This window comes from Peromyscus maniculatus, chromosome 1 (assembly GCF_049852395.1).
Source record: "Peromyscus maniculatus bairdii isolate BWxNUB_F1_BW_parent chromosome 1, HU_Pman_BW_mat_3.1, whole genome shotgun sequence".
In the NCBI taxonomy this organism is placed as follows: Eukaryota; Metazoa; Chordata; class Mammalia; order Rodentia; family Cricetidae; genus Peromyscus; species Peromyscus maniculatus.
The window spans coordinates 195,856,870-195,865,969 of NC_134852.1; positions in this window are offsets into that span (position 1 = coordinate 195,856,870).

The window sequence follows — 9,100 nt, forward strand, 5'->3', positions numbered from 1 at the left end:
GTGTAAGCCAAATAAACCCTCTCCTCCCCAAATTACTTTTGGTCACGACGTTTCATCATAGGAATAGTAACCCTAACTATATAGGGACAAAGAAAGTGTTGTGTGCAGTTTCTCTTCCTGTCCCATTTTACACCTGAGTTTTAGGGGATTGGAAAGGTGAGGAAGGAAGCCTATGTTGTGTAGGATTCAAATGTTCATTTTTCTTTCTCAGTAATGTGAGTCTTTGGGATTGTGTTCAGAACTCTTCTGTCTTGAGCCTTGTTAAGCTACCTCCTAAATAAAATACCAAACTTGAAATAAACAAAATGCCTTCCAGGTCATTGCTAATTTTAACACTTTGACTTAGAGTTGACTCAACACTGCCTCCTGGCTGAAAAAATAATTCAAGCAAGAGGCTGATGAAGAGCAGAACCAGGCAATCAGGTAAGGCAACCAGCAGAGCAGCCAGGGAAAGGGAGGCTGAGGTCTGAAGAGGGAGGCTGGGAGTCTCAGTGCTTCCAACAAGGTTCTAAAGCTGTCCAAGGGAGTCAGTCCTTCTGGCTCGTACCCTGACCTCCTCTCTCTCTCTCTCTCTCTCTCTCTCTCTCTCTCTCTCTCTCTCTCTCTAACAACTGTAAAAGAGGAATTGGGAAGCCACATGACAACAGCTGTATCCGGAATGAATTCCTTTAGAATATATTCTTTTAGAACTCGGAAGCCTCCAGGACCAGCAATACTGTCCCAGAACACAAGACTCAGGGCATCGGTGGCAACTGACCAGACCTCTAAGCTAATCCACACTTGCTTGTTTTACTCAGTCTTAACCCGGAGCAGCACCCAGGATGCTTAAACTTAGCAACAGCTCACGGGAGAGAAGTTTATCACCCTTTGCACTCAGGCACAAAATGCTTTGGGGTGTATGGATGCTGTCATGACGGGGAGGATGTCATTTACAAGTTGAGTTTTCTGCTGAACTCATATTTCTTTAAAAACCAAAGTTATTAGGAAGATACATTCCAGAGTCACTGTATGGATAAAAGCCTGCCTGCTAAGGGTGTGTGTCTTGGGATGGTAACCGGGTTCTCTTGCTAAAGAGAACAGTCAGTTTTAAGCTTCTCCCGGATTAACTAGCTGGTGTGCCTGGGTGAGCCTTGGTGAAAGCTTAACTCTGTGCTTATCCCCAGATTGTCTTCCTTCTTCTTGTACGACTCCTCTGCCAGCATGGCCCAAGCCCTACTATCTCATGGTTCCTACCAAACCAGGATGTGCCTCGCTGTGTCTTATCTCACAGAAGGACATGCCCAGTGAGGCCTGGAGCAGATGGGATCTATACTTAGTTCCTGAACTGGATACTCACGTGTGCAGGTTTTATTTAAGGCTCCAAAGACCTTTGTGTTCCAAAGATACCAACAGGCCTGTGCTGTGAGTGCTATCATTTACTGTTGACTGTAATTAACTCCCACAGCGCCATTTAGAAATTGTTATGCTGTATAATTTTTGTACTTAAGTATCATAGTACAATGGTTAAAAAAGCCTGACCTCTGGAAGTGGATTTCCTCTGTGTGTCTCAGTTTCCTCTCCTGCAATATGAAGCTAATAATAGTTCTGCCTTGGGGGGGGGGGCTGGGAAGATTAACTTGTTTAATGCAACTAAATGGTTTCATGCGAGAACTCTTTGAACTGTAATTCACAAGAGCGCAGGAAATGTTAACGGGTTTTGTTGAGTGTTAATAAGATTCGTCATCGTCATCACTAATATCAGACTCTTTGCTCTGAGAGGTATTTGGCTTTTTATTGAATGAGGAGCTGCACGAATGAATTATACCTAAGCGTGAACTCAGAATCAGATTCCTCTTACTGGTTGAGATGCTGAGTTACTTAATTTTGTCTGAGTTTTACCATTCCTGTTACATTGTAGCAGATAGCACACAGCAGAGCAGTAAAGTTATTATTATTGTCATAGAGATTACACTTCAGTCCCTAGGCAGCTGGAAAGTAATGATTGAGCTCTCTTTGAAGTCTCCTTGATCTGGCCTCTTGGAGGTATATACTCAGATATTTTTTAAATGGAAAAGAGGCCAAGTGTGGTTGATGCATGCCTATAATTCCAGCACTTAGAAGGCTGAGGTAGAATTTGAGGTGAACCTTAGCTACTTAATGAGTCTAAGAAGTTTTTGTAATTGCTTGCAAAATTTAAAAGAAACAAGATAATATATTCAAAATGAATTAAAATATAAATATATTAATAATAGCCTTTTATATCTTTCTCTGCAAGAGAAAAAATGTTTTAGAAACCATCCCATAATTCTCTCAACATCTGGGAAAACCTTCATTTCCACTTAAGACAGTGGTGACCAACTTACTTAATGCTGTAACCCATTAATACTTTTTAATATCTTTAATATGATTGGGGGTTACCTCAACAACATAAAATTATTTTGTTGCTACTTAATAACTGTAATTTTTCCTGTTATGAATTGTAATGTAAATATCTGATATGCAAGGATCTCTGATGTACAGTCTCAAAGGGGTCACAACCCACATGTTGAGAACCACTGACTTAAAACGCCACCACCACCACCACCACCACCAAAAAAAGTCCCAAAGTATATTGCCTTAGCAAAACAAACAAAAAAAAAAAAAAAAAAGAAAGAAAATCACTTCAAAATGACAGAAGAATGGGAAGGCCATAGGCCTTAAAAATCAGAATGTTCTCCTTACATTGTCCTGTTTCTACCTAGATGTGTTATAAATGTGGTGACTTAACGCAATGTCTACTCCTTTGAAGATTTATTTTTATTTATTGTATTTCGTGAATGTATGCTGGGGAGGCCAGAAGAGGGCATCAGGTACCTTGGAGCCAGGCAGGCCTGGAATGGAGTCCTTGGAGCAGGTTACAGGCAGGCCTGGAATGGAGTCCTCTGGAAGGAAGATCAGGGAGTGTGACCTGACAGCTCAGCTCTCTCCAGCTCCAGTGCCTTACTTTTATGTCCAGAGTTGTGGTGTCCTTTTCCCCTCTGGTTGGACATGACCGCAAATCCTGCGCTTTGGTGCAAGGTGGATGCAAACGAAAAGACAGACAAAGAGCACATCAATGTCTTTGCGGGGAACACGGTGTCTCTTAATGCCTCTTAACTCCTAAAGCAGTATTTTAAGACATTGCTGGGATAGATGGCTTTACTCTTGCTCAAAGCCAGCCGAGACACAGTTCTAACATTTCAGCATCCGGCAGTAGAGGGCAGCACTACCCTTTTTTTGAAAAATATTGAGCATCAAGGGAAGGAAGGGGGGTCCCAGCAGTTGCAATTTTTGTTTTTGATTTTACTTTATCCATATATGTCTTTTCAATTTTATTTTCCTTATTGCTTATGTGATTTTTTTTTATAGAAAGAATTCAGTATCTTCTATTGCTTAGTACAGGAAGACTGAGGAATTGGTGTAAAACAGAGGTTTCAGGTGTCCCGCCAGATTTCTTTCTGTCTGGCGAAGGTAAACAGTGGCTTGACCTTAGGTAACCAGATAGCGTTATTATATGAACAAAGTAAATGCTTCTGAACTTTCTAGATAGAAGTTCTTCTGAAGCAGGGTGGGGTTTTTGTTTGTTGGTTGGTTGGTTTTGTTTTTTTAATGTGTGTGAATTTTATGGTCATACCCCTGATGATGGCTTCTAAATTCTTACTGATTTCATTCTGCTGTGTCAGCGTTCATTTCTAGCACACTTGAGATGGATCAGGGTAATCACTGATGTAACACAGGTATTGTGACTTTCCGGGAAAATACTCCGCACAGTGGGGAAGGAACTTCTTTGCTGAAGCTGCAGTTGACTGAAAGCTGTGCAGAAGCAGCCACCAAATTAGTCTTGTACGCTAGAGCCTCATTCTATTACACTATGATTTGAATTTCCCTAGCCAATAACAGGGGGAAAAAATCTGTGACTTTTGTACTAAATGTAACTAAATCTCATTGTCAAGAACACATGGAGGAGGGAATAATCCTAATTTTAGCAAATACATAACCAAAGTATTCTTAGCATATCTGGGTTCTGTCCTGACCCTGAAAAGATTTTTGGCAGCAAGTCTTCAATTCCAGCTTAAACAAACTCCCGAGGAGTTAGCGGCAGCAGACACTAAGTCTGGTCCCGGCTCTGCCTTGTGAACTGGGTGAATAATACCCTCTGAGCCTCTGTTTCCTCCACTCTTAAGTAGAGATACCTCTGGACTTATTAGAAGGGCCAACTTAGAAAATACATATGAAACCAGGCGGTGGTGGTGCACGCCTTTAATCCCAGCACTCGGGAGGCAGAGGCAGGCAGATCTCTGTGAGTTCAAGGCCAGCCAAGGCTACAAAACACAGTGAAACCCTGTCTCAAAAAAAGAAAGAAAGAAAGAAAGAAAGAAAGAAAGAAAGAAAGAAAGAAAGAAAGAAAGAAAGAAAGAAAGAAAGAAAGAAAGAAAGAAAGAAGTGAAGAGGGAGAGAAAGAGAGAGAAAATGCATATGAAAATGCTTTGACTTACCTTCTTGTAGGAGGGAATAGTGAGTGGGTTGAGGGGGAGGCTGGAGGGAAGAGAGAGATCTGTGATTGATGTGTAAAATGAATAAAAAATCTTCTTAATTAAAAAAATGCTTTGAGCCGGGCGGTGGTGGCGCACGCCTTTAATCCCAGCACTCGGGAGGCAGAGGCAGGCGGATCTCTGTGAGTTCAAGGCCAGCCTGGACTACCAAGTGAGTTCCAGGAAAGGCGCAAAGCTACACAGAGAAACCCTGTCTCGAAAAACCAAAAAAAAAAAACAAAAAAAAAAAATGCTTTGAAAGGGCTGGAGAGATGGCTCAGTGGTTAAGAGCACTGGCTGCTCTTCCAGAGGTCCCAGGTTCAATTCCCAGGACCCACATGGCAGGGCACAACTGTCTGCAATCCAGTTCTAAGGGCTCCAGTGCCACCTTCTGGTCTCTGTGGGTAGTAGGCACATAGACATTCATGCAGACAAAACACCCATACACATAAAAATCAATTAATAATTTTTAATTGGTCTAAAAGCCATTTAGGTACCTAACAAGTATTTTTTTGTTTTGTTTTGTTTTTTTCAAGACAGGGTTTCTCTGTGTAGCTTTGAAGCCTGTCCTGGAACTTGCACTGTAGCCCAGGCTGGCCTCAAACTTACAGAGATCTGCCTGCCTCTGCCTCCTAAGTGTTGGGATTAAAGTCGTGCGCCGCCACCACTGCCCGGTCCTAACAAGTATTTCTATCATTGTAGCACAAAGAGATTAATAACTGTTCCAAAGTCCTAAGACTGTCTGTCTTTTCTCACCTGGTGTCTGTACATTGCCTGGGGTTGTTAGTTAATTGTCATGTATATTTAACTCTCTCCTTTACTCAATTACTAGTTTCCTAAGACTCAAAGCCATCAGACCTAACTTTACATTTCCCATGACAGAAAGGTATTTGATGCATAATTAGAACATAAATATTTGTTGATTGATTAAAGACAAGCTGCAATACAAAAATAGCTCTTTTACTGTGGTTAAAAAAAAAAAACCCACGTAGCACACTATTTACTATCTTGACCATTTGAAGTACACTATACAGTAGTGTTAGTCATGTTCACATCGCTGTGTGCCAGATCTCTGGATCTTTCCATCCAGAATGAGCTCTTCATAACCCTCCCACATTGCTAGTTCCTAGTCCCAAGAACCTTCTTCACTGATTGAGTACAACATGAAAAGAATACAGGAGGTTGCTGTGAGGTGGGGGTGTGTGGACGTGGTCACCCCAGGACTTCCATCCTGCTTTACATTCCTTTGGTTAGGTTTCCCTCGTGGACAGTCTGTGCTCGTCTCCTGAGCTGTCGATCAGCCACAGGCTAGAGGCCTGGGCAGAGGCGCCAAAGAAGGCACCGCTAAAAAGCACGAACACGCACACACACAAATTAATAAATAAAAATAAATATGTATCCTAAGGTACTCCTTCCCAGGATTTAGATAGCTCCTAAAATAAATAGTGGCTGTAAAAATGAGTATTACTATACTACCAGAGTTTTTTACAAGAGTTGATGCCAATTCTCCCGAGTGACGAGTGCCTACCAAACACCAGTGTTTAGCAGGTAACAGGAGTTCAGTATTCCCCTGGATCTATTGGTGCTTCCAACTGCCTCGCCCATTGTAGGGCTTTATTTATTTAACAACAGTTATATAGTGCTTACTGTCTTCCAGGTACCGGCTAAGTGCTTTACAAACACTAACTCATTCTAATTGTATAACAACTGAAGTGGGTGGTCTTATCCCATCTAACAGATGAGGTAATTAAGGCAAAAAGCAGTCAAGCAATTCATCCAAGTTGGCACAGTTAGTCAAAATACTAGGCATATGAACACAGGCAGTCTGGTTCCAGGGTTCCCATTCCACTTTGCCAGGCTGCTTCCCACATGACAGCATTTATCCGAGGCATGTGTTACTGGATTGTAAAATCATACTGTGCTTTTGTCAGAGGATCTTGGGATAGTTTATGTTGTCATACCTGGACATCACTCCCATAACCCCCTGTGAGAGAGAAAAGAGCTTTAAAAACGTGTTGTGGTGTATGACAGGGCCATCGTTTGCGGATTCCAGTAAGGATGGCTGCTGCTGCTTTGATGCTTTCTTGAAACAGGTTCTCACTGTGTAGCCCAGGCTGACCTCAAGCTCAGGTTCCTCCTGCCTCAGTCTCTCAAATGCTAAGATCGCAAGCAAATGCTACCACACCCAGATATTATGTTTACAAAGACAGGGAGGTCCTGCTCCCATACATGATCACTGTATTTTCTTTCTGACGTCATATTAATTTCAGCAACAACAGTTCCAGGTTCTGGACAGAAAAGAAAAAAAAAAACCTGCTCTAGAAATAGAAGAAGCATGAGAAGAATTATGTAAATGCCAGACTTTAGAAGGAATAAGGTGTGTGTGTGTGTGTGTGTGTGTGTGTGTGTGTGTGTGTGTGTGTGAATTTCCATGTAACTAAGACACAGGGGTCTCCAGTCAACCTCTAGTCTTAAATCTGGTAGACTTTTGAGTTTGCATTTTCTTCAAGTTTCATTTAATTTTTGTTTTACTCTTAGTTTAATTTCATCCCATAACCTAATATCATTGTTTCTTTATACTCATCCTGTCCACGGGTATTTATCGAACATCTACAAAGTGCCAGTGCTGCATTTGATGCTAAAAATAACACAATCAGCAAAAAGACAAAATACCTATCCTCAGATATTCTAGAATATACTAGAGGAAGACAGATGATGATGACATGGCAGAAATAAAGGCGCTGAGATGCATCTGTGATGCATGCTGCATTTCTTCATGGAGGGGTAGAGGACAGCTCATGAATGGGGAATTCATCCAGTTAGAGCCAATTCTTCTTCTCTAGGCATGCTCCCTCCAGCAAAGGCAGCATTAGTTCTGATCCACACCAAGGAGAACTCTTACCACCTGCATATGTTAATCTTAAAGAAAAAAACATTGAAAGTGTTAATGTTTCTTAACTAAATATTAATTTAATATGATGATAGTCAAAGTATTATCTTTGACTTATTTTGTTTTATTGTTTTTAGCTCTTGTTCCTAAAGACAAAAACACAAAGATATCACTTCACTAATTATAATTTGTATTAGCAAAATACAAATTTTTGTTTGTTTGTTTGTTTTTTAGACAGGGTTTCTCTTGTGTAGCTTTGTGCCTTTCCTGGAACTCACTTGGTAGCCCAGGCTGGCCTTGAACTCACAGAGATCTGCCTGGCTCTGCCTCCCAAGTGCTGGGATTAAAGGCGTGAGCCACCACCGCCCAGCTAAATACAAATATTTTTATTCTGTTAAGGAACTGAAGAAAGTTCAAAATATAAGCATGATATACGTCTTTCTAAGTCATAGAGAGAAATAGACAAATGTGGTGGTGACATGTGTGATCCTAGCTCTTGGTAGATGGAGGCAGGAGAATCAGGAATTAGAAAGCTACAAAATGAGTTCAAGACAATCCCAGGCTATGGGAAACCCTCTCTCAACAATGATAGATAGGCCGGGCGGTGGTGGCGCACGCCTTTAATCCCAGCACTTGGGAGGCAGAGCCAGGTGGATCTCTGTGAGTTCGAGGCCAGCCTGGTCTCCAAAGCGAGTTCCAGGAAAGGCGCAAAGCTACACAGAGAAACCCTGTCTCGAAAAACCAAAAAAAAAAAAAAAAAAAAAAAAAGATAGATAGATAGATGGATCAGAAGAGGAGGGGGAGGAGAGGAGGAAGAGGAAGGGAAAAGGGAGAGACTGAGACTGAGGAGGAGGCTGGGGAAACCACTTAATAACAGTGTTTGCTGCTTAAGCCTTGGAATCCGAATTCAAATCCCCAATGCCCACGGAAAAAGCTGGACACAGTGTGCGTTTGTAATCTAAGTGTTGGTGCAATGGAGACAGGTCGATCCCTGAAGTTCAATGAGCTGTAAGCCTAGCTGAACTGGTGAGCTCTAGGTTAATGAAGAAACCCTGTCAAAAAACAAGATGGAGAGCCAATGAGGAAGACACCAAACATGAGTCTTTCAGCCTCCACACATGGGCATACTCACATCAACACATATGTACACACAAAAAGAAAAAAGGAGCTGCAGATTCTTCTCTGGAAGATTTTACATCCCAAAGAGTAGGTGATGGCAGAGACAAGTTCACAGTGGGATCTCTGGTTTCCCAGAGGTGATGTCAAACGTTAATGTGGGAGGCCAAAGGACATTTTGCTGTGCAAACTACATATTTTACAGGAACATCTCCACGTACTACTAAGTGTAACTATTCAGAACACATCTCCAGGCTGTTGGTTCTCACACCATCCATGGTCCTGGATAAAAAAATTACTTAATTGCCATTTTAGTATTGTTATATTCAGTGCAGAATTATGTAGTGACTGGTAGAGTGGGCTGGTTAAAAAAAAAATAAAACAAGTCCTGGAAGTGCATAATGAGGGAAGCTACTTAGGAATCCGCGCCTCTCCGCCCCAGGCCACCACCATGGCTCTCAGAGAAATCATCACCCCAACAGAAATCACCCCAACAGCAGTGAATAAAGTTAGACCGAGGCAGGACAACAGGGAGAGAGGCTTCCAGCCCCCAGAGGGGCCCAGT